Genomic DNA, 26,427 nt, shown 5'->3' with positions numbered 1-26,427 from the left:
TTTTTTGTCATTTTATAAAAATAAAATATAGTCCAATGATTGGTAGAAAGGAGATCAACATATATTTTCATGGGAATAGGAATAATAATTTTTTGTCTTGTTTAAAATACAAAAATAAACATGCTACTACATATAGTAATGATCCATAAAAAAATTAGGCAACGGGTGAGCTATCCTTTCTAGGTTTGCTCCCCAAACAGTTTATAAAGGCGATAGTCACCCATTATAAATAGTATGATTGAAAAAAAAAATGGATCAAATATAGAATAGAATAACAAATCACTTGGATCTCCAAAAAAGGATGCTAATGGGAAATTTTTAAATTCACTTATGCATATTTACTAGCTTGTACATTTTATAAAAAAATATTTTACCCTACATTTATAGATAGATAGATGATTTCTTGTTTATCATTGTGATAGTTAGATATCAAGGAATTTGCTTATCAAACATACTATAATCAAGAATATCCTTAATGTTAACATAAGTCATATCCTCCATCAAATACCTATAAAAATTAAATTTGAGATAAATCATGGTGTTCCTTCCATTATTTCTACTAGTTCACATGTGACTTTTTGTGATGCACTTAAAGGACTAATATAATAACAGGTACTTTGGGAGGGTCACATGAAAATATGAACTAAGACTAGATGAATCAACTATATTAAAAATTCATATGGAAGGATCAACACAATTAGTTATGAAGTGCTTGTTTATTTGTTCATGTCTCACTAACAAGTTATTTATAAAAGATAGCATAAAATGACAAAAGAGACATTACTACATCCACTCATACTAAATGACTATCAAAGATATTATAAGGAAGGATTATAAGGGAATTATGAAATATCAACACTTATAATGGATGATCTAGGAAAGGACAAGTCTACACCATCTCTTATAACATTGTGGAACAAACCCCATTAAGACTATCCTTCATATATATACCTAATCTTCCATGAAATCAAATTATTTATTTTGTGCATATCCAGCTATCATTGTAGTCTTAATCTATTTGACTTGAATTCTTTCAAACAGTTCAATTCCCTTGTGCATTTTGAAAAATAAAATAAAATGTAGATTTAATGTTTGCACTAATGAAGCATTTCCATAAAAAGCTTTTACATGTTTATCCATAAAGTACATATGACTCTCTATGACTTGTCTAACTTATAGATAAAAAGATCATGCTTTCACATGGCACATTAAGAGTTACATCTCTTTGCTTCCAAGTGAGTCATTTTTTATAAAGATATCATATTTGGTCTATCTTGAAGTGTTAAAAGTGTCCATGTAAGGGTTAGAGTCATTTATGTCAAAAATACAAAAATACAAAAATTGTAAATATTGTAAAGTTGCAACATTACCAAAAAGTGCAACAAAAGTGTAAAAATGAAATCCATTGGTCATGAGGTGGTTAGAGTAGTTATAAAGGAGTTTTAAATGGTTTATAAAACAATTTTTGGTCGAAATCAAGAGGGTAGATCAGTTTGGAGGGGATTTGACAAAGATTATCTATCAAACCCTCAAACTATCATGAGGTTTTAAGGAATGTGTGGCTGTCATAGATCCATGGAGGATCCCATTTGGTGTAATTTTTATATGTAGAAGTTATTGAATGATATATTAATGAAATATATTTCAGATGAATCATTTCTTATACATTTTTGTGGAGTATTTGGCAAGATATGTTTATCTTTACAATAATTGTCAAAACCCTGCCAAGGGTTACCCGTTTTGGGGAAAATGCTCATAACTTTTGATTTAACCATTGGATCTGGCTCAAATTTTGAGAGGAATTGTGTAACTCAGTAACATAAAGTTTGACTAAAGATATTGTATTTAGGATTAATATGGTAAATGTTATTGATGACTGTTTGTTACAGTTCATGGTGAAAGGAAGACTGGTGAAGGCAGCAATAGTCCGGTTGCAGCATTTGGTGTGGTCACATGAGGAATAGTAATGAAAAAAGGCTATATGTATTGGAAAGGTATTTTAATCTTCTTTCCATTTCTTTTTTTCTTACTTAATTTGGTTAAGAATTGAATTTTGTGTGGTTATTTTTGTGAAAATAATTTTTAAAGGATGAAACCCTGAACTAGGGTATTCCATGGCAATAAAGAATTTGTTGTCTCATGTTATGGTGAATGTTATGATCTGAAATATTGAATGATGGTTTTTAGGGATGTAATATAACCTTTTAAATTGGTTTGGAGTTGAGAAGAATGTTTTATCTTTTTATATGCCTCTTGATTCAAGTTTAAAGTCTACCCTTGAATGAAGGTTTTATGGTTTGTGATAGATGCTTTGCATCAATGCTTTTTATGATAAATAGTTCAATATTAATTGATAATTGTGGTTGGATCATAACAATGCACTATCAATATTAAGGGATAGTTACCTTTTCACAAAAGGCACATCATTTAGATTTAGATTTTGTATTGGGTTTTGATCTATTAAAGAGAACATACCTCTCAAAAAATGTATAAAATCAATAAGATTGATTGAAACATTAAACTATTTGATATATGATGAATTTAAAATGGTTGGGTTCATGTACTTGTATATACTAAGGAAGATATTTTAGCAAAAGAAGAAGTTGTGGGATGGATTTTCCTAAGGTTATTAAAAAAAATTATCATGGAGATATAGTTAGATATCGTATTATTAAATTGTATATACTTTAGATCCTCTTGAAAATAAATATAGTCTTGTTGGAAAGAATCATGATAGTCTTATTGGAGATATATTTTTGTATATATATAGTTAGTAAGGAATCTAGAAAGCTAATCTAGAAAGCTAATGGTTTCTTCACCTTGTTATCTCAAAACATGAATAGGTATCAAGTATACACAATGACTTTAAAATATTATTTTTGACACTATACTATAATGTATTATATGGTATTGTAAAGGAATGAATATATAAATAGGGATATCATAATCATTATTTGGATATCCACATATATTATATATGATGCAATCTATTAAAGGGTCTTGTCAATTATCAAGTATCCACTTAATATAAATTTGATTTAATAGTAATTGAAATAATGGTTTATTTATTAGAGTAATTAATTTATGATGTTGATGAAATAAAAAAATCTCAAAGCCAAATTTTGAATTTTTTAAAAAAATATTTACCTCTTATGATGTATGCTCAAATGTCAACTTTTATGAGGCCAACTTTTTATTGTAATCACATTGGTCAATGAAGATAATTATTTTTTTAATTTAATATAAGATGCACTTCTCTAAAAAAAACATAGCAGAAAGGAAGAGATATTACCAAAAATTTGTAGATAAGCATAAATAAGATTTCCATCAAATTTAATATGTCTTCTAGTATAACCTGTAAAAATGATTAGTACTAGTCTAACCTGATACCATGTTAGAAATTAGGATCTTACGATACTAATCATTATAAACAAGATTATAAAGTAAATGAAATATGAAACATACATGCAAAATGTAAATGTTACACAATATATACATGGGGAAAACCCTTTCGGGTAAAAAACCCCATAAAGCATCATTTAATTAAAACACTTAAAAATATAGTCTATAATAAAATAGACATGAACCTGGGGACACTCCTCCAATACTTCGACATGGCCAATAATACCTCATAGGCATAGTGATACAACTCACCAAAAATCTCCAAATTCACACACCTTTCAAATGAGAGAGAACCTCCTTAAATATAGGAGGAAGGGTGACTTCACTAGTCACACCTTTTCAATAACCCCTACTCATAAATAATTAATAATCTAATAGTTATTAGATTATAATTATTTCAAATGGGATATGCTTATAAAGGATATAATATATAAGGTTCTATAACCTTATATTAGAACATTATATATAAATGTTATAAGGATGTGATCCCTAATAACATTATGTTCTAATAAAATATGACTTGACTGCCATTGTATTATTACAGGGACATAAATTTTCATTTATGACCAGTCCTATGATGTGAGCATCCACTATCAATTACCCATTCATCCTTATCTTCAACTTTTGCTACTAGGGCCTTTTCTTCATTCATGATAGCCAGTTCCAGTTCATCTTCCTTTAAACCATAGAACATCCATTCCTTTCCATTGTTGGATCCACTAGCAAAGTCTTATGTTGGTTCATCTCTAGATTCATCACTTACTCCTTCCTCATCCGCTATGTAGCATTGTTTACTTTTCTTGAATCTATATTTTTTCTGGTTAGGATTAAATAATTTCTTAACTCTTTCCTCAAATCTTGCATTCCTTTCAGGAAATCTAAATGCAAAATGACCAATCTTACTACATCCAAAAGATTTTAAAGGTGCTTTTCCTTCATACTTACTTCCTGTCGGACCTTTAGGTACTCTTCTAGCAAATAAGATTTCAAGTTGCTCAAATTAATCACCATCTTTCCTCATATCTTCTAATTCTTTTGCATATAATACTTTCCAATCACTTTTTCTGGTAGATAATGATGATGATATATGAAAAGCAGGTTTAGACTTTATAGCTCTAGAAGATCCAAATTCTTGAAGCTCAAAAGAAGATAATTTCCCAATTAGAATATCTTTGTTAACTGAAGAGTTAGCCATTGTCCTCAACTCATTATTTGCAATTGCCTTCATCTTGTAAGCCGGTGGAAGGGTTCTCAAGACTTTGGAAACTATTTCATCTTCACTCAGAAATCTTCCACAACATTGAATTCCCATAAAAATCTCATTTACTCTTTCCATAAAAACAACAATCTTTCATTATCTTCCATCTTCAAATTTTCATATCTTACTCGATAACCATCAAGTTTAGCAATTTTGATAGTAGGATCACCTTCATTCATAGTTTTTAATATATCCTATATAACCTTAGCCGATGATTTATCAGTCAATCCCATGATCTGCTGATCAATAAGTGCACATAAGAGGGCTTTTGTCATGCCCAAAATTTAGGGCAAAAATGAAACAATTTTTTTTTAAAAAGATACTAATTTAATTAACAGTTCACTCTTGCGACAAGCGTTAATGAAATTTTCATTATTAAATTCGAGCTAATTCTGAAATGAACTAAGCATCGATAAATTGTTAACTTTTTAATTGCGGAAAACCTACTGGTTAAATTCTATCTCCAAGAGATACTTAGACAATAGGTTTATTAAATTAATCAAACTAAAGGAAATAGGAGAGGTATTTTAATTTATCTTCCAATATGACTATATAGTCCTTTCAAATTTTATTTTTTTTAAATTTCTCTTTATAATTTATCCCAAATTAAAATCAGGATTATTTAAATATATACATATATTCATATTTGAATATGCATATATTTATATATTAAAATTTAATTACTATACCAATGCTCAAAAATTCATATATTTACATATATATATATATATATATATATATATATATATATATATATATATATATATATATATATATATATATATATATATATATATATATATATATATATATATATATATATTCCCATATATATATATGGAAACACATATATATATATTTTACTTATATGGCAGATATTTTAATTCTAAATTTGAATACCATTATAATTTCCTAATTAAAAAAACCATATTGTTGCCCAACCCTAATTAGGGTTCTAATTTCTTTTATAAATATTTTCTAAACTAAATAATATATTTATTCTTTTTTTTTTAAAAAAAAAAAAAAATATAATATATAATAATAATAATAATATATATATATATATATATATATATATATATATATATATATATATATATATATATATATATATATATATATATATATATATACACATTTTCATAACTTAAATAAGCATAGTTAAAAAGATGAAATTTATTTCAATATAAATTTATATATGGTTTTTTTTTTTTGAAAGAGAATTTTACATACAAAATTTTAAACCAATATATTCAAGGGAAAAACATTAAGTTAAATAAAAAATATAAACATATATATATATATATATATATATATATATATATATATTTGAATACATCTATAAAATAAGCTTTTAAATCAATGCTAACTAAAATACAATTTAGAGTATTTTTCAAAGATTCATTATACTTTTTCTGGAAATAAAGAAATTCATATTATTTTTTTTTTTCTTTTTTCCAATAAAATATTCAAATAAAACAACTTTTTTCCATTTTAAAATACTTATAATCTTTCAGCATAATTAGACTTCTATTTTGCCTCAAGTAAAAATATAGGTAAAATCTAAATGAAAACAATTCTTTTATTTCTTTCCAAAATACATAAAGCTTTTGCATGCTACACAAATTAACTTTCCTTTTTTAAATAAGCCAGAAGTAGAAATAACAAGCTTTTCTTATTTACAACATCTCTAAGATAATCTTCCAATTTACAGAATGTATTCTCTGAATAGTCACAACAATAAAGCTTCAAGTCTACTTTCACAAAATACAACTTGTTTCTCTTTTCTATAAATGAGGCATATTTCCATAGCAACTTTAAACAAACATCTGCAACTGAATTCAAGTATCTTCAATAACAATCTTCTGTATCTCTTTCATGGTTCCTATTCTCTTTCCTCTGAATTTCCTGCATAATGGAAAACACAAATATGACCACGGAGTGCTCACCTCCCAGCCTAGGCTAACTGGTAGCCACCCCCGAGCTCGGAGAACCAATTCCTAGACAGGTAACAAACAGGCAAACACATAGAAAACAATGCATACAGATATTCCAGACACATTCCCAACCTGGCTTTCACAGCACCACACTTTGGTGATGAACATTTTCAAAGGGTGGTAGTGGACCAAATACCCTAAGGAGAACTGCAAGTATGAAATAAACAAGAAGCCACCTCATGGCACAATAATAATATCAATAATCTCAACCCCTTATTCCTTATGCCCCCCAAAGGCATTCTAGCCTTATATCCCTCCTTATGACCCCCATTGCACAAACAAGCCATGCAGCAAGGGTCACACAAAGATCCCTTGTGATCACTCTCAAAAGAGAGTCTCTCACTCGAGGGTTGTCACTGCTACCACCCTCAAGATCCTCTTCTCTCCCAAGAGTAAGAGATCTTGAGAAAACTCCCAAAACACAACAATTCATAAAGCAAAAATACCAAAAGATTTTCTAACACAAACTTTCAAGAACACAGATTTCTTATACCAACAACTTCCAGACAAAAACAAGAACAAGATATTAAAAATAATAATTGAAGCCAACCTTAATCTGCCCAAAGGTTATTATGATATTTGATGAAGAGTTGCCCAATCCACAATTCTCTTTTCTTCTACCCTTAATCAATTTTTTTCTATTCCATAACATTATTTTCTTTTCAAATTTTCTTCTGTCTCCAAAAATGGAGAGTGGGTGATTACCCTGCTATTCCCAAAAATCTTCCTTAAGAAGTTCACTCTCTGAGTTCTCACAGGATTCTAAAAAAAAAAAAAACCAAAAAGAAGAAAGAAAGCAAAAATGCAAAAAGACTCTCAATCCAAAAGGAAAAATCTTGATTTGATTTAACTTCAATTTTCAATTTTCGCACAACCCAAAAAAGCCAATTTTTAAAGCGTTAAAAAGATCATTATAAAGTAGAAACTTGCCTAAAATTACCCCTAACCCCTAGGTATACCTTATGGGCTTTAGGAAACCCTATTAAACTACCCCTAGGTGTTCATTTAACCCATTTTAAATCCTTCTGAAGTTTATTTTCGGGTCAAACATAAGTTGACCACCCCAAATATTATATTCCCAAAGTATTTATGACAACACATTATTTTATTTATGAATAACTATAATTAAACACTTTCCCACCAAGAGACAAAATAAAACATATAAATTTAAATCCACACATGTGTCAAGTGACACCAATAAAACACCTTTACAAAAATAAAACATGAAATTGCCTCTCGTGGTTTTTACATATAAAATTTAATTAACACTTAACACTCATGCAGCATATACTGATACGAATAAAATACAACACAAACGGGGTGTGGTCTCTCCAAATAGACAAACCCTGGCTTACGAACATACATAAGTCTAGGTTTGATTCTCCGTAATTTCCATGGTCACATGGTAAATTTCCTGCGCATCTCAATTTACACATTAGTACTTTCAAATATCCACATATAATGTAATTCAAAGGAATAACAATACACATCATCACTTGCATACAATTTTCATCTGCACAGATTAAATACATCTTTTATCAAGCAAATTCACATAAGCAGTTTCATCCCAATTCACATAACTTAACCATACATCATAATTCTATATTCATAGTAAAGTCGTGCAATTTCAATAATGGCATACCTCCTCTCAAATTTATCCTATTCTAGGATCATCTAGAGTTCTGTATCTATAAAGCATATAAATGAAGCATCCACATTCATAAATGTTACCCAATCACAGAATCATACACGTTCTACATTCAGACATAGCTAACATATGTTAAATCAAGATTATCCAGTCATTGAATCTTTTAGGATTTCAAATTCATAATATATCAAAATGCACACCACAAGGTGCAATAACTCTATAACTTGGTTCAATTACCTTTCTCACCAATCTATCTGTCTAACACAGTCCATTCTATTGAATTATAAAGCATTTATTAATAGGTCAAACATGGTCAACTAAGTAAATCAAAGCTTGGTTTGGGGAGGGCCTTACATCCTCCTCCCCTAGGGTTCGACTTACTCCTGGAAGTCGCATGAGTAGAATTTCAAAGTAGGGACATAACATTGCCCTCCATTTCCATAAGTTACTCAAACTATTACCCTGTCTACTAGAATGATGAAATACCAAAATCAACTTATTATTGTAATTAACTTACTATCTTCACAAGGTTAAATTCTTAGTATATTTATTACATTTCCCTTTGATCTCAGGTAGGTGTTTTGCAAAGTTCTATCTTTCAACAATTTACATTATTTTACCCTCCAAATCATAATCAAGGTTACACATATAGAATTTTCTAGGAGTTCTACTAGTTTAGGATTTGTTTAAAAGCATGCTTATGCTACTATATTCACGTCCAAGCATGTTACTTAAGAAAACTGACATCACACTTAACCACCATGAAGCTACTTATTCTACATTCGAGGCACCTCATTAGGGTGTTAATATAATATTCGTAAAATCGTCCTAGGTGCATAATTTCTTCCTACTTTCTTAGGTGACAAGGCAAAAGCATATTTAGGTTCTTCAATTTCCGCCCTTATATAGGGTAGTTTTCTACCACTAGGGATTAACATGTTTTTATATTTATAGGCTCCAAGGTTTAAGTTTTATAGGGAGCATCATTCGCAATTTTCCAACCATTAAGGTACACAACAACCCCATTCTAAGGGAATGATAGAAATTATTAAAACTTATTTTAGATATCATCCACACAATCATCTCCATACCCATGCCAAATTTACCAGTCGATAATCATTACTTTCACAATTTATTAGGTCTAGGTCACACTATTGTTATAAACTTTCTTTTTCAGATTACTCGCAATTAATTTTACTTAGGAGGATATTCCTTCCTTTATCTTAATTCGATAAAACACGTCCTTTGTTAATTCTAGTGCCTAATTTCACTCCTTGCGGTATTCTCCCTTGACACACTATCAGTGGTTCAACGAACATGATAGACATTTACACAAATCACATCACTAGGGCTAGTTGTATCAACCATCAAAATGACCACTTGACACTTTACAAGACCAAAATACAAGTTACTTCTGCCAAGTCCAATAAAAGAAGAAAAATGCCGGCAATTGAAAAATATTAAAACTAGAAACACGGCAAGTGCCATAGTTCATATAAAAAGAAACATAAATTTTAGTGGTCTTCTCTTCATAAACAAAATAAACCAAAAAGAAAGTCCTAGCCCCAGTGTCACAATATACTCTTCAAAGAAAAATCAAAATTAATGTTGGATCAAACTCGAAACAAGATGACCAATTCTAGCCATGCTATAGGGAGTAACCGCAGCACATCACCCAAGATCACGCGTCCTGAGTGTGTTAGGAAGTGATTATTAGACTCTTTGAGTTTTTAGATTCTTAAAACTCCTTTATCAATTTATGAAAAACATTCTTATATGCAAGAGATCACATTCATTTTTTTTTATAACTCATGCTCGATTTTTAACCTTCACATGCTAACTATTTCAAGCTATACTTTCCGATATAATCCACTATCTATACAGGGCTATTAGCATCCTTAATTATATTCTAACAGGAGTTTGCACTAACTCTACCATTCTCCGCCCATTCCTCTTGCACTAATCCTTTTGAACACTTAATTATTCGCAACCTATGCTTAATTAGAAGTTAAAGCTGATAGGATTAAGAACATTACTAACGTAATAAATACGATAACTCTTATTCTCAAGAGGGTTGAATAAATTTAATAAGGGCGACTATAATTTCACTCAAAAGTCTCTTCCATTACAGTTGCGTTTAATAGCACTTAATTAGGCCATCTTCTACTAGATAGACTTTTTATGTAGTTACTTGGTTCAATATCCATTATTTAATAAATATCCAATTTTCTCCATCATGTTATTGCATCCTTCCTTAATAACTTAATTTATTATGGTTTCCATTAACTATCTTAATATGCAAATCCTTGATTCAATGATACGTGGCAACTCAAGTGTCAACACTTTCATGTCTTACACACTCGGTTGATAGTTCGGTACCAAATTGACACTTGTTTACTTAGAACCACTTAGGATTTGAATAAAATAATCTTATAGTTTTTACTAGGGACATTATTTGATTTCTTAGCACCTTATGCCAATTTTTGTATTTTCACCTCCAATATTCACTTGCCTTCCTTAGGTAGGAGCTTGTTGCCAAAATTACTAACACTTATGGTTAAGAGCCATTTGGGGTGGAATTATTGTCAAGTAAGATCGAAAACGGTTGACATCAATTTCAACCCACACATTTCACGACATAACTCAAACAACTCAAAGAGTGGACTTATTCTTTTCTACTTTACTTAATCACTTTGAAATCAAGGGGGTGTGCACTCAAAAAGTGGCCAACACCCATCCTTTTAATTAAAAATTTAGTAAAAAGGGAAGTTATCTCCTTCCATGTTACTTATTTATATTTACTTACTAGTCAAATCTGGCATATCACACCTTCAATCTTCTTGATCTAAACAAATCATCTTACCTTTCTAGTATCCAGTTACTCTATTATGGTATAACATAAGGATGTCCAACAATTACCAATGTCTTAAGACTCCCATAATTTCCAAATTCTTAGCTAACCACATAATTCGGCTCCTTATCAATGTTCTCATCAAAAGTTTTATACTTCCAACTAATCCTCATTAACACTTTAGTATTATATTACTATTATACTCTCGATCCCTAAGCCATTTCCATCTGCACGTTGCTTCGTCCATACTTAATGTTTTCGCATACTCTCACACTTGAGTGTCAAAATTTGCAAGGCTTCTTCGATTGTGCCTAGTAGTTAAACTGTGTTACATACTGTCTTGTACCTAGCGACTAACCATGATTGGGTTGCACTTTCCTTCTTTGTTTCTGAATGACATCTAGTTACCCATTTCTAGATCATAAAATTCTAATACTCTTACACTCCTTGCACTTCAATGGGGATCTTTTGTTCGATTCCCAAATCAACTCTCCTCTCTCTTGCATTATTTACTTTCGTAAAGGTTATCTTTCTGTAAAGGAATCAATTTGAGGCTTTACTTGCTTGTTTCCCCAATCATATAACCCATGGATGAACTTAGGGTTTATTGTAATTACATGTTTTTACCCGAGAAGTTCATGCCGCCTTTCTCTTTATCTAACTCATCTCTAGTATTACTAGGGTTCTCTGAGCAAGGGGATTGTCATTCATAAGTTTAGTTCTTATCTCTAAGGTTATTCAACTCTAGCTTCACTATACTGCTACAACCATTGTCTAACAAATGTTCTAAATAAGAAATTTATCCTGACCACATTCTTAAGGTACCTAGCCATTAGGATAGGTTAATGCTTCTTTCCTGAGATTTGCAAGAGTACCCCTTAACTCTTCTTCATTTATGTTCTCTATGTGGGCCTTGATCTTTTAACCATTATAATTTTCACATAACTTAAAAATTTAATTTATCTTGTTTATGGTGCCTCCATCTAAGGTCTATTTATCTCATTTGATTTGCCATGTCAAGAACGTATTTCGATGGATGGCATTCTTTTAGTTATCATCAAGAGTATTTTATTGAAAAATTAACTCCTCATACTTGATTTGATTAGGGCAGTTATTGCGTTTTAGGTTCCAATTGAATGGTAACCTCGTAGGTACAAAAGGTCTAGTTTTTCGTTAATAGACATCGAAATTACTTCATATGAATAAATAGTTGAATATTTCACAGCCCTCGGGGTTTTATTTAAGCCATAAATATTATGACTAATAAGTTCAAATTTCAAGGTTTTTAGTGACCCTTGGAACCCCTTGAATTGCTATATATTGATCTATCGATCCACAAGCATTTTCACTCATGTTTCACTTTGTTATTTCGCAAGTTCCACCTAAGTGTTATACTTTAAACCATAGTTTGTTTGCAACTAAGTTATGAATGTAGCCCATGTTCACCAGTGTATGAACCTAGGGCTCTGATACCAAAATGTCATGCCCAAAATTTAGGGCAAAAATGAAACAATTTTTTTTTAAAAAGATACTAATTTAATTAACAGTTCACTCTTGCGACAAGCGTTAATGAAATTTTCATTATTAAATTCGAGCTAATTCTGAAACGAACTAAGCATCGATAAATTGTTAACTTTTTAATTGCGGAAAACCTACTGGTTAAATTCTATCTCCAAGAGATACTTAGACAATAGGTTTATTAAATTAATCAAACTAAAGGAAATAGGAGAGGTATTTTAATTTATCTTCCAATATGACTATATAGTCCTTTCAAATTTTATTTTTTTTAAATTTCTCTTTATAATTTATCCCAAATTAAAATCAGGATTATTTAAATATATACATATATTCATATTTGAATATGCATATATTTATATATTAAAATTTAATTACTATACCAATGCTCAAAAATTCATATATTTACATATATATATATATATATATATATATATATATATATATATATATTCCCATATATATATATGGAAACACATATATATATATTTTACTTATATGGCAGATATTTTAATTCTAAATTTGAATACGATTATAATTTCCTAATTAAAAAAACCATATTGTTGCCCAACCCTAATTAGGGTTCTAATTTCTTTTATAAATATTTTCTAAACTAAATAATATATTTATTCTTTTTTTTTTTTAAAAAAAAAAAAATATAATATATAATAATAATAATAATATATATATATATATATATATATATATATATATATATATATATATATATATATATATATATATATATATATATATATATATATATATATATACACATTTTCATAACTTAAATAAGCATAGTTAAAAAGATGAAATTTATTTCAATATAAATTTATATATGGTTTTTTTTTTTTGAAAGAGAATTTTACATACAAAATTTTAAACCAATATATTCAAGGGAAAAACATTAAGTTAAATAAAAAATATAAACATATATATATATATATATATATATATATATATATATATATATATATATATATATATATATATATATATATATATATATATTTGAATACATCTATAAAATAAGCTTTTAAATCAATGCTAACTAAAATACAATTTAGAGTATTTTTCAAAGATTCATTATACTTTTTCTGGAAATAAAGAAATTCATATTATTTTTTTTTTTCTTTTTTCCAATAAAATATTCAAATAAAACAACTTTTTTCCATTTTAAAATACTTATAATCTTTCAGCATAATTAGACTTCTATTTTGCCTCAAGTAAAAATATAGGTAAAATCTAAATGAAAACAATTCTTTTATTTCTTTCCAAAATACATAAAGCTTTTGCATGCTACACAAATTAACTTTCCTTTTTTAAATAAGCCAGAAGTAGAAATAACAAGCTTTTCTTATTTACAACATCTCTAAGATAATCTTCCAATTTACAGAATGTATTCTCTGAATAGTCACAACAATAAAGCTTCAAGTCTACTTTCACAAAATACAACTTGTTTCTCTTTTCTATAAATGAGGCATATTTCCATAGCAACTTTAAACAAACATCTGCAACTGAATTCAAGTATCTTCAATAACAATCTTCTGTATCTCTTTCATGGTTCCTATTCTCTTTCCTCTGAATTTCCTGCATAATGGAAAACACAAATATGACCACGGAGTGCTCACCTCCCAGCCTAGGCTAACTGGTAGCCACCCCCGAGCTCGGAGAACCAATTCCTAGACGGGTAACAAACAGGCAAACACATAGAAAACAATGCATACAGATATTCCAGACACATTCCCAACCTGGCTTTCACAGCACCACACTTTGGTGATGAACATTTTCAAAGGGTGGTAGTGGACCAAATACCCTAAGGAGAACTGCAAGTATGAAATAAACAAGAAGCCACCTCATGGCACAATAATAATATCAATAATCTCAACCCCTTATTCCTTATGCCCCCCAAAGGCATTCTAGCCTTATATCCCTCCTTATGACCCCCATTGCACAAACAAGCCATGCAGCAAGGGTCACACAAAGATCCCTTGTGATCGCTCTCAAAAGAGAGTCTCTCACTCGAGGGTTGTCACTGCTACCACCCTCAAGATCCTCTTCTCTCCCAAGAGTAAGAGATCTTGAGAAAACTCCCAAAACACAACAATTCATAAAGCAAAAATACCAAAAGATTTTCTAACACAAACTTTCAAGAACACAGATTTCTTATACCAACAACTTCCAGACAAAAACAAGAACAAGATATTAAAAATAATAATTGAAGCCAACCTTAATCTGCCCAAAGGTTATTATGATATTTGATGAAGAGTTGCCCAATCCACAATTCTCTTTTCTTCTACCCTTAATCAATTTTTTTCTATTCCATAACATTATTTTCTTTTCAAATTTTCTTCTGTCTCCAAAAATGGAGAGTGGGTGATTACCCTGCTATTCCCAAAAATCTTCCTTAAGAAGTTCACTCTCTGAGTTCTCACAGGATTCTAAAAAAAAAAAAAACCAAAAAGAAGAAAGAAAGCAAAAATGCAAAAAGACTCTCAATCCAAAAGGAAAAATCTTGATTTGATTTAACTTCAATTTTCAATTTTCGCACAACCCAAAAAAGCCAATTTTTAAAGCGTTAAAAAGATCATTATAAAGTAGAAACTTGCCTAAAATTACCCCTAACCCCTAGGTATACCTTATGGGCTTTAGGAAACCCTATTAAACTACCCCTAGGTGTTCATTTAACCCATTTTAAATCCTTCTGAAGTTTATTTTCGGGTCAAACATAAGTTGACCACCCCAAATATTATATTCCCAAAGTATTTATGACAACACATTATTTTATTTATGAATAACTATAATTAAACACTTTCCCACCAAGAGACAAAATAAAACATATAAATTTAAATCCACACATGTGTCAAGTGACACCAATAAAACACCTTTACAAAAATAAAACATGAAATTGCCTCTCGTGGTTTTTACATATAAAATTTAATTAACACTTAACACTCATGCAGCATATACTGATACGAATAAAATACAACACAAACGGGGTGTGGTCTCTCCAAATAGACAAACCCTGGCTTACGAACATACATAAGTCTAGGTTTGATTCTCCGTAATTTCCATGGTCACATGGTAAATTTCCTGCGCATCTCAATTTACACATTAGTACTTTCAAATATCCACATATAATGTAATTCAAAGGAATAACAATACACATCATCACTTGCATACAATTTTCATCTGCACAGATTAAATACATCTTTTATCAAGCAAATTCACATAAGCAGTTTCATCCCAATTCACATAACTTAACCATACATCATAATTCTATATTCATAGTAAAGTCGTGCAATTTCAATAATGGCATACCTCCTCTCAAATTTATCCTATTCTAGGATCATCTAGAGTTCTGTATCTATAAAGCATATAAATGAAGCATCCACATTCATAAATGTTACCCAATCACAGAATCATACACGTTCTACATTCAGACATAGCTAACATATGTTAAATCAAGATTATCCAGTCATTGAATCTTTTAGGATTTCAAATTCATAATATATCAAAATGCACACCACAAGGTGCAATAACTCTATAACTTGGTTCAATTACCTTTCTCACCAATCTATCTGTCTAACACAGTCCATTCTATTGAATTATAAAGCATTTATTAATAGGTCAAACATGGTCAACTAAGTAAATCAAAGCTTGGTTTGGGGAGGGCCTTACAGCTTCTCTAGCTCTGCATTCATTGAAAATATTCTTATCCAAGTTTGCAAGAGCAGGAATTCCAGATGCCATATCATAAGGTGTGTATCTTTTCTCAGTGATCTCCCAAATATCCTTGCCAAGACATCTAATATGAGTCTCCATTTGAATTTTCCATATCCCATAATTTGTTCCATCGAGCTTAGGGATTTCTCTTCTGAAAATAGTTGCCAGTGGATTTGAAGTGTTAGCTACCATAGGATCTACCTCAAGACGTTAAGCTTCTGCAAAAGAAGAACAAATCTTTGATACTAATTTTTAGGATAACTAGTGAACAACTGAGAGGGGGGGTGAATCAGTTGTTGACAGATTATATCACTAAATCCACTTAAGTATTGGTAAAGAAGAAATAGATACTGGTAAACAATACAACTTAACAATGAAATAGATAATCAACATAATGCAACCATACCAAATAACCCCATGATTTGTACATGGAAAACCCAGAAAGGAAAAAACCATAGTGGTAATCCTACCCACAGTTAGATGATACTTTTGTAGAAAGTATGTGATACAATGAGGGGCTTGCACATGCAGGAAGGCACACTGCCTAGAGTGTATTGTTCATTACAAAAGAGTCTCACTGACTATAGAAAGGCAACAACCATCTCAAGATAAATGGACAACAATCCAGAATAACTAACTACTAGAGATAGCATCTATCATGCCTGATTAGAGTCCTAGTTAAGCTCAATACCGAAGGCCTTTGACCTCTTCCTTAATCCCAATTTGATCACCTATGATTGGCCACATCTCCTTTGCATATGTATTACATTTCAATACCACAAACATCTTTTCATTCCCATCATATGATCTATAATGAGATCTTACATCATTTTATAACAATCCTAAGGCCTAAACCAATTAGGTTGGCCACCTAAAAGATATTACAATAAGATCATTACATAAGTCCATAATACAATGATATTCCATGCCATCTTAAGACCAAAACAACAATAACTAATCCATAGAACATCTTGAAACATCCTAGTAATGTGTAGAGTACATGTTAACATGATACTAGTCTATAACCTAGATAGGTATCAGACTTATTCTGGGTCCACTATGCCAAAGTAATGTCTTCAAGCAGTTGAAGCATGAACAAAGAACATCTTCAACATCTTGAAATCCGTCTAGAATCTGCACCAACACCACTTATGCATCCTCTTAAGATTCCTCAATGAAAGCTCTGTCGGTTAAACCTTAAACTAATGCCGATAAGGGTTTACAAGAGTGTATGATACCATCCGATTACCAAGTCAATGCCATCTGACCAAAACATGCTTTAGGAGAATATAACACATAAAACCAAACATACTCCATTGATCCAAACATATCAGAAGTGTCCAACAAATAGTCTCTTCTGTCACTAACACTAGATCTTGTACCAGTAACCAAAACCTATCTACCGATAACCAACCATAACAGCTAGTGTTGACATCAATGACAAAACATCAATGCAACACATAATAAATTCATCCATAATGCCAAGAAAGAGAAACAAACCTTTACAGTCAGCAAAGATACCGATAAGAAGATCTATGCTGAGGCTTTAAGAAATTAGTCTGTGAACCAAAATTCTCACAACTAAAAAGGTCACACACATTAACGGTATTAAAATCATAAAGGAAAGCCTGAGGTGGATAATGAAGGATTCAATAGAATTAATAGAATGAGGAAGATATCCAGTGAGACAAAGGTTTGTCTGTCCAAAGCATTAAGACTGGTATGTACCCAATTTCCAACGTTATTGCTACCGGTGTGATAAGCTTGGACATAGAGTTGTCGATTGTAGACTGATGAATAAGCCCCTTGTTAGTTTTGAGAGTAGAAATTCTTTTTTTGCACTTCGGGGTATGGATTTTATTTGTTATCAGTGTAATGGATCTATTCATAGAAATTTTGAATGTAGCAGAAGTCAATTGGTGTCCTACAATAGTTTTAAAGATTCATCATTTAATGTTAATATAAACTGTTATAATTGTCAGAAGTTTGGGCACATTGCAAAACATTGCAAACTCAAGACAACCAAGATAAAGAAGTCAATACCGGATCATGAACTAGTAGTTAAACTAGAATATGAAATTGCAGCAGACAAGAAGAAGGAAGATAAACTGGTTGGGTTGAAAAAGACAAGAATAAGGCATAATCAAGTCTGATTGTGCAGATTGCCCTGCATGCAGAAAGGAGGAATTTATGGGTTGTAGACAGTGGATGTTCCAATCACATGATCGCTGACAAAAAGAAATTCATTAATCTAGAAGATTGGAATGAAGGCTTAGTAAGATTTGGAGACAACTCCTCCATCAAGATAAAAGGAAAATGCACTCTGAATATAGATGGCAAATTGAAGGCCCATGATGTATATTATGTGGAAGGTTTAAAGAAAAATTTACTAAGTGTAAGTCAAATGTGTGATAAAGGTTACAAATTCACTTTTGACTCTACCGGTTGCCAGATAAGAAAAGAGAGTACCAATCAGATTGTTGTAGAAGGGAAGAGAATAGATGGAAATTTCTACAATCTGAAGGAATTCTTTGAGTCCCAATGCATGATGGGACAAGTGGATGAGAGCTAGTTATGGCACAAGAGATTATGTCATGTAAATTTTGATAATCTAGTTGCAGTAAGTAAAACAAACTCTGTCAGATATATACCACCAATCACCAAACCGGTAAGCATATTTTGTGATGGATGTGTAAGAGGAAAGAAAACTAAGTTGAGCATTAATTTTAAAGAACGTAATACTTCAAGGCCACTTGAATTGGTGCATATTGATGTATGTGAACCAACCAGAACAAGAGTTCTAGCCAATGAAAGATACTTCATGCTCCTCCTTGATGATTTTTCAAGAATGACATGGGTCACTTTCCTATAGGACAAATCTCAAGCCTTTAAAAGATTCAATATTTTTTGAAAGATGGTTGAGAGGAAAAGTGGTTGCAAGCTGAAATATAAAAGATTAGAATGGGCTAGAGAGTTCATATCAAATAAGTTTGAAGATTACTATGACAAACATGTAATAAGAAGACAATATCCAATGCCAAGAATACCACCGCAAAATTGTGTTGTAGAAAGGAAAAACATAATAGTCAAGGAGATGGAAAGAACCATGCTAATTGAGGAAAACATACTGGATACATACTGGAAGGAAGTAGTTCACACTATTGTATATAGCTTGAACAAGGTTCAACTGGGAACACACAACAGAATGCTAACTTATGAATTATGGTATGACCAGAAGCCATCAGTTAAGTACGTCAAAGTGTTTGGAAGTAAATGCTTTATAAAGAGAGATGTGGAAGGCTTAGGTAGCTTTGATTCTAGGAGTGATGAAGGTATCTTCTTAGGCTTCTCAACTCATATCAAAGCCTACAAATGCTACGACAAAAGACTAAGAAGAGTCATTGAGAGTGTGCATGTAAGAGTTGATGAGGATATGCATAAAGGAAGACAAGAACATGTGAACTGGTATAATGATATTGGTGATGAAAATAAAGTGTAGAGTGACAATGACCAAATGCAACATCAAATAAGTCCCCCAACCAATATGTGCATAAAATTCACACAAAAGATCAAATCATACACAATAAGAATGACGACGTCTAGACCAGAAGGAGACTTGCCCAGAATGATGAACAAGTCAATTTATCCCTCATGATTGAAATGGAACCCAAAACATTTAATGAGGCCAACAAAAGTTAGAAATGAGTGGATGCAATGGAAGAGGAACTGCAGTAGATTGAGAAGAATAAGACTTCAGAATTAGTTCCTAGACCTGAAGACAAGAACATTATTGGCACAAAGTGGTGTTGGCCATTTGGTGGAATTGATTATGTGTTGTATTGATGTCAACACTAGCTATTTGGATGCTTTACCAGCACCTTTCTGGTCTCGGTAGGCTGAGTGGTTTCTGGTTAACTTGGATCTAGTATGATCTAGTAGGCTCTAGTATAGTCTGGTGATGGAATTGGCTTGTTCATAATACTTATACTCATACTTGGTCAGTTGGTTTTGGTCTAGAGATCAGATGCTATCCTTCTTGCTTAGAAGATTGGTTTTTGGCTCCGGTAAGGGTTTCATCGATAGAACTTTTGATGGAGATCTTCAATGAATTGCATAAATGGTGTTGGTGCCACTTCTGATATAGTTTCAAGATGTTGTTGGTGATCATGTTCGAGACTTGGTGGTTGGATATCATTGTTGAAGCATGTGGACCTATACTTGGTCCCTGTTGATCTAGGTTATGAACTGACTTTAATGTAATGTGTGGATATGACCTCTTGATGTATTTATGGGATGTCTTATGTGTTGATATTATTTGTTTGTTCTAAGGCTGACATGATTTGTAATTATGTAATTAGTTTATTGTCTGTTGGCTGACTTTATTTTTTATGGTCGAGGTTTTGTATAAATAGATTTAAGATCTCATTGTAGATCATCATGGTTAATGTAAGAGGTCATGACCAAGAAATGTAATGTAAAAATAATGTAATATCATTCAAGCAGAGGAGTTGGTTGATTATTGGAGATCGAATTGGGTTTATGTAAGAGGATTTAGTCCTCTGTTATTGAGCTTAACTGGAACTATACTCAGGCATAGGAGATGCTATGTTTTGCATTTCAACACTTATCGAGATCATAGTCTATATTTATATGTAGTCAGTGAGGCTCCTTTGGTGATGAGAAATGTTCTCTAGGTTATTGGCCTTCCCGCAAGTGCAAGCCCTTGCATTGTAATTCACATACTGCATAAGTATTATCTAACTATGGGTAGGCTTCCCATCGTGGATTTTTCCTTTATCGATTTTTCCATGTACAAATATTGGTGTTGTGTTGATGGATTTTATTCTGTGATTGTTGTTTATGCTTAATTGGATTAACTACTATTCTGATAATATTGTTTTGGGTTCTAGTATCAAATTTTAATTGCTAATACTTCTGGTAATTTGTGACAACCAATTCACCCCCCCTTTCAGTTGACTTCTAGTTATCTGAATTGTCTAACAATTGGTATCAGAGATTTGGTCCTCATTACAAAAAGCTTAACCACTTGAGGAAGATCCTATTGCGACTAGCAATTCAAGTTCATCTAGTTCTTTTGGAGATATTTTGAGGCTCATCTGAGATATCTTAGCAAGGAGATTTGGGAGATCACACAGAATGGTGTCACACCCTTTAATCTGAGATCTAGTAATCCTTCTCTGGATAACCAGGAAAAGGAGATTGAGAATGATTGTAGAGCAAGAGAAGCCCTCTTGTATGCACTTTTTTATCAAAAAATAATGGGATTGATAGACAAATCATCTAGAAAGGCTAGATGGGATAAGTTGTAGACTCTTAATGAAGGTGACCCTATCATGAAGATTGCTAAACTTTATGGTTACCGGGTGAGATATGAAAACCTGAAGATGGAAGAAGATGAAAGGATTACTGCATTGATGGAAAGGGTAAATGAGATTGTTATGGGAATTCAATGTTGTGGTGGAACTCAGAGCGAAGATGAAATTGTTTCTAATGTCCTTAGAGCCCTACCATTGTCTTACAAAATGAAGGCTACTACCATTTATTAATTGAGAACAATGGCTAATACATCTGTCAATAGATATACTCTAGTTGGTTAACTATCTTCTTTTGAGCTTGAGGAATTTGGACCTTCTGGAGCTATGAAGACTGAACCAGCTTTTCATGCATCTACATCTACAACCAGTAAGCAAGACTGGAAAGATTTATATGCAAAGGAATTAGAAGATATGAAGAGAGAATATGATAAGTTTGAGCAAATTGAAGAACTATTTGCTAGAAGAGTACCAAAAGGATTGGTAAGAAGTAAGTATGAACAAAAATCACCTTTTAAATGTTTTGCATGTAATAAGATTGGTCATTTTGCATGTAGATATCCTGAAAGAAATTCAAGATTTGAAGAAAGAGTTAAAAGATCATTTAAGCCTAACCTTGGATATCAGAACAAGTATAAATACAAGAAAAATAGAGACAAATCATGCTACATAGTAGATGGGGAAGGCATTACTAATTTAGATGATGAACTGATAGAAGACTCTACTAGTGGATCCAACAATGGAAAAGAATGGGTATTCTTGGCTATCAAGGAAGATGATCTGGCATTGGAAGAGAATGTACCTGAGGAGAAGGCATTGGATACTAAAATTGAGGACAAGGATGAATGGGTAATTAACAGTGGTTGTTCACATCATATGACTAGAGATAAAGGGAAGTTTTTGTCTTTGCAAGAATTTGATGGTGGACTAATTAGATTTGGAGATGACAAAGCATGTATAATCAAAGGAAAAGGAACTATATCATTGGATAGTAAGAACATTACTGACAATGTTTATTCTGTTGAAGTTTTGGGGCATAATATTTTGAGTGTAGGACAATTGGTAGATAAGGGATTTCAATTACAGTTCAAGGATGGAAAATCCAAACTCATTAATAGATCTGGCTTGGAGATTACAATCGGTACACAAACAAAAGGTAATATATTTAATTTGAACTCTAGTGAGAAGACATGTTTGATTACATAGATTGATGAGAGTTGGCTATGGCATACAAGACTGTGTCATGTGAATTTTTATTGCATTGTGAAGATCAGTTCAACTAAGGAAGTTAGGGATATACCTAAGATTATGAAGCCCTATAATCTGGTATGTAAAGAATGTCAAATGGGTAAACAAGTAAGAACTTCTTTTAGGAGTATACAAGAAAAATCAAATGATGTTCTTTATATTATTCATACTGATTTGTGTGGCCTTTCTAGAGTTAAAAGTTTTCATGGTGATACACATTTCATGCTAATCATTAATGATTATTCTAGAATGATGTGGGTTACTTTTTTGAGAGAAAAATCTGAAGCATTTGAAAAGTTTAAAATCTTTAAGGCTAAAGTGGAAGCTGAGATAGGATTAAAGATTAAATGTTTGAGATCAGATCATGGTGGAGAATTCACATCTAGTGAGCTTAATAATATTTGTGACAATAATGGTATAAGAAGACAATTTTCTGTTCCCCGGACACCTTAGCAGAATGGAGTTGTGGAAAGGAAGAATATAACTATATTGGATGCTTCTAGAACAATGGTGATGGAAGCTAATCTACCTTATATCTATTAGGGAGAAGAAGTTAGTACAATGATTTATACATTCAATAGAGTACATATAAAAGGAGAAACCGGTAAGACACCTTATGACTTATGGTTTGGAAATACACCTACAGTTAAGTATTTCAGAATTTTTGGTAGGAAATTTAATATTAGGAGAGATGATAATATTGGGAAATTTGATCCTAGAAGTGATGAAGGAATATTTCTTGGTTATTATAATGAAAGCAAACCATATAGATGTTCTGATTGATTGAAAAATAGGTTTTAAGGACCCAAAACCATTACAACATAGTTATAAAGAAAGCTGAGAAAATAGAGTCCACATACAAAGCGACTGGTCAAAAGACCAGCGAACAGAAAAAATAGCTAAACAACAAAAAACAACAAAAAACCCAAAGAGACACTACATAGTAATTTTCTTTAGTAGATCCTCTGCCTTAGTCACCAGCTCATCATAGGTCGCCCCAACTTCTTTTAGCTCCTCCAGGTCCTTATTCACTTTCTTTTCCTTCCTCTTTCCATGGGTGCGGGTTCTGGGACCTTGGGCTTCCCCTGTTCCTTCTGCATCTAGGTCAATTTCCTGGGTTTCCTTTTCATCATCAAGCTTGCTGATGAGGGTAAGGGTGTTGTTGGCTGAGATTTTCAAAGTGTTGAGGCTCTAATCCACAATGTTCTTGAGGCACTCCTCTATCTTGTCCACTTTGGCAACTGTGTCTGAGAGCAATTTTTCACTAGTTTCCTCTAGGGTCTTTCTATCCTGTATCTCCTTTTCAATTTTTTCAAACTGGGGATTAAAGGCATCTCTGATGTCTTCCGCTTTAGCAATTGTGTTCTTTAGATCTTCAATATAATCAGCCATAGTGTTCCCCTCTCCAATGTTAATAGTCTCCAGTATCAAGACTCTATTGCAGAGTTTTTTGTACTCATCCGCAATTTTCTTATTCCCATCAATAATCCATTCTATGGTTTTCATAAAACCCTTCAAGGCCTCGAGAGGTGGACCAGGAGAGGGAGTCACTTTTCCAGGGGTTGTCTGTTCATCTTAAGAAATATGGAGGGAAGAAATAGTATCGATGGCCCTGAGAGTCTCCTCCATAGTCTCCACATATAGGCTTTATTCAACTTCCAAGGCCCTTGTTTGCTTGTCCTCTTCCGGTTCCTTGCCGGTCTCCTCCAGTTCTTTGCCAATCTCCTCTATTTTCTTTTGCTTCTTCCTAGGCTGGACTTGGTTCTTACTTTTTTCCTTCAGCACCCCCTTAGGGTTCTTCTTCTCCTTAGGGACATCAGAGTACTCTTCTTCTAAAGAAATACTAATCAAGGGTTTGCTTTGGGGTTTTTTTCTCTTAGAAGAAGAGGGTCTTGATTTCCTCTTCTTACTACTCTCATACTCTGAGTCATCAGAGCTTGCCTCATTATTAGTTGAGGAATCATTGTCTGATTCCTCCTCCTCTGAAAAATTAGAATCTGACAAATCATCTTCCAAATCCATAGAGAGCTGCATTCGGTTGATTTTACTGGCCTTTAAATGGTCATAAATGAGCACCATAAGTCCCTGGTGCATTGCAGTATCACCTCGAGGATTTTCTTTATAGGCTTTTAGGGAGGCATTCATAGAACAAAGCAAGAAGTAAGGGAAATTCACCTTATCATTATGCCTAAAATGATTTAAGAGGAAAAAATGATACCCATACACTTTCATAAACCTACCATCTAGCGTTATATATCTCATTAAAACAAAGAGAATTTCTCGCCAGGGTTTTGCAAAAGCCCTAGGCGGGTAATAGGTTTTACTCAACTTTACTAGTCTTTTCTTCTCTTTCTCTGTGACCGAGTACCTTTCAATGGATTCCCTGCCGACCTTCCTATCTCTGTAGAAGTTGTAGCCCTCCCTTTTGAGCCTCGTTGCTTTAGCTATTAAGTCTTCATCAATTTCCACCAGCTGGTCGCCCATTTTAAGCATGCCCTTCTTCCAATTTTTGTAGAAGAAGCTAGTTATCTTTCCATCCCAACCATGGAGTCTCTCAATGAAGCTCGAAAGACCACCGTTCTACAAAATTTCCCACACCTCTTATTTCTGTTTCCACTCCTTGCAACTACTTGGCTCATACTTTCTCCTGTTTCTGCCCATGGTGTCGTTTCTCACAGTCAAGTTTAGACTACAGAACTGGTGAAATAGAAAGTTTTTCAAAGTTAAAACATAAACCCAGAAAGCATGCGTAGCAATTATGTTTTGATGGGTTATAACACATGTTCTGCTAGCTTTGATATTATAATGAGTAATTCCCTCATTATAGAAGTAACTCGAAGTGCTTACTTTAGTACTTATCATAATTGCCCTGTCAATCAAGAGTCTTTGGGGTACTTCGATATTTTTCATTAATTATGATTTGTTTGACATCTTCAGGGAGACCGCTCTCACCTGTCCACGTGGTAATTGTCTCTTTCTTAACTGCCACGTTTGCAGCCCAATCAGCAGAACAGTTGGCCTCCTGATAAATATGGGATATGTGGCATTTTTTGAAGGTTCTAATGATATCAATGGCAAAAAAAATTATATTGTGAATCGACCAAGAGGGCTTTGATGTCCCATTGAGACACTTAATTATATTATTGGAATCCCCTTCTATCCAGAGATAGGGACAGTTCCATTTTTTGGCTAGAATAATGCCTTGAAGGGCTGCCATAGCTTCCGCTTTCTGATTGGTTTGAATGCCAATAGGGATAGAAATCATACCTTTGCAAATGCCTCTGTCATCTCTGAGAATATCTCCACAGCTTGAGGGACCTGGGTTTCCTTTGGCTTCTCCATCAAAATTGATTTTGAGCCAACCTTGGGGAGGGGTTTGCCATTTAACTTCAAGCCTTTTATTATAACTGATATTATGACCATCAGTGATCTTCATATTCCAAGCTCTT

Source organism: Cryptomeria japonica, chromosome 4, assembly GCF_030272615.1.
Source record: "Cryptomeria japonica chromosome 4, Sugi_1.0, whole genome shotgun sequence".
NCBI classification, from domain to species: Eukaryota; Viridiplantae; Streptophyta; class Pinopsida; order Cupressales; family Cupressaceae; genus Cryptomeria; species Cryptomeria japonica.
Note: the sequence above shows the minus strand (reverse complement) of the source record.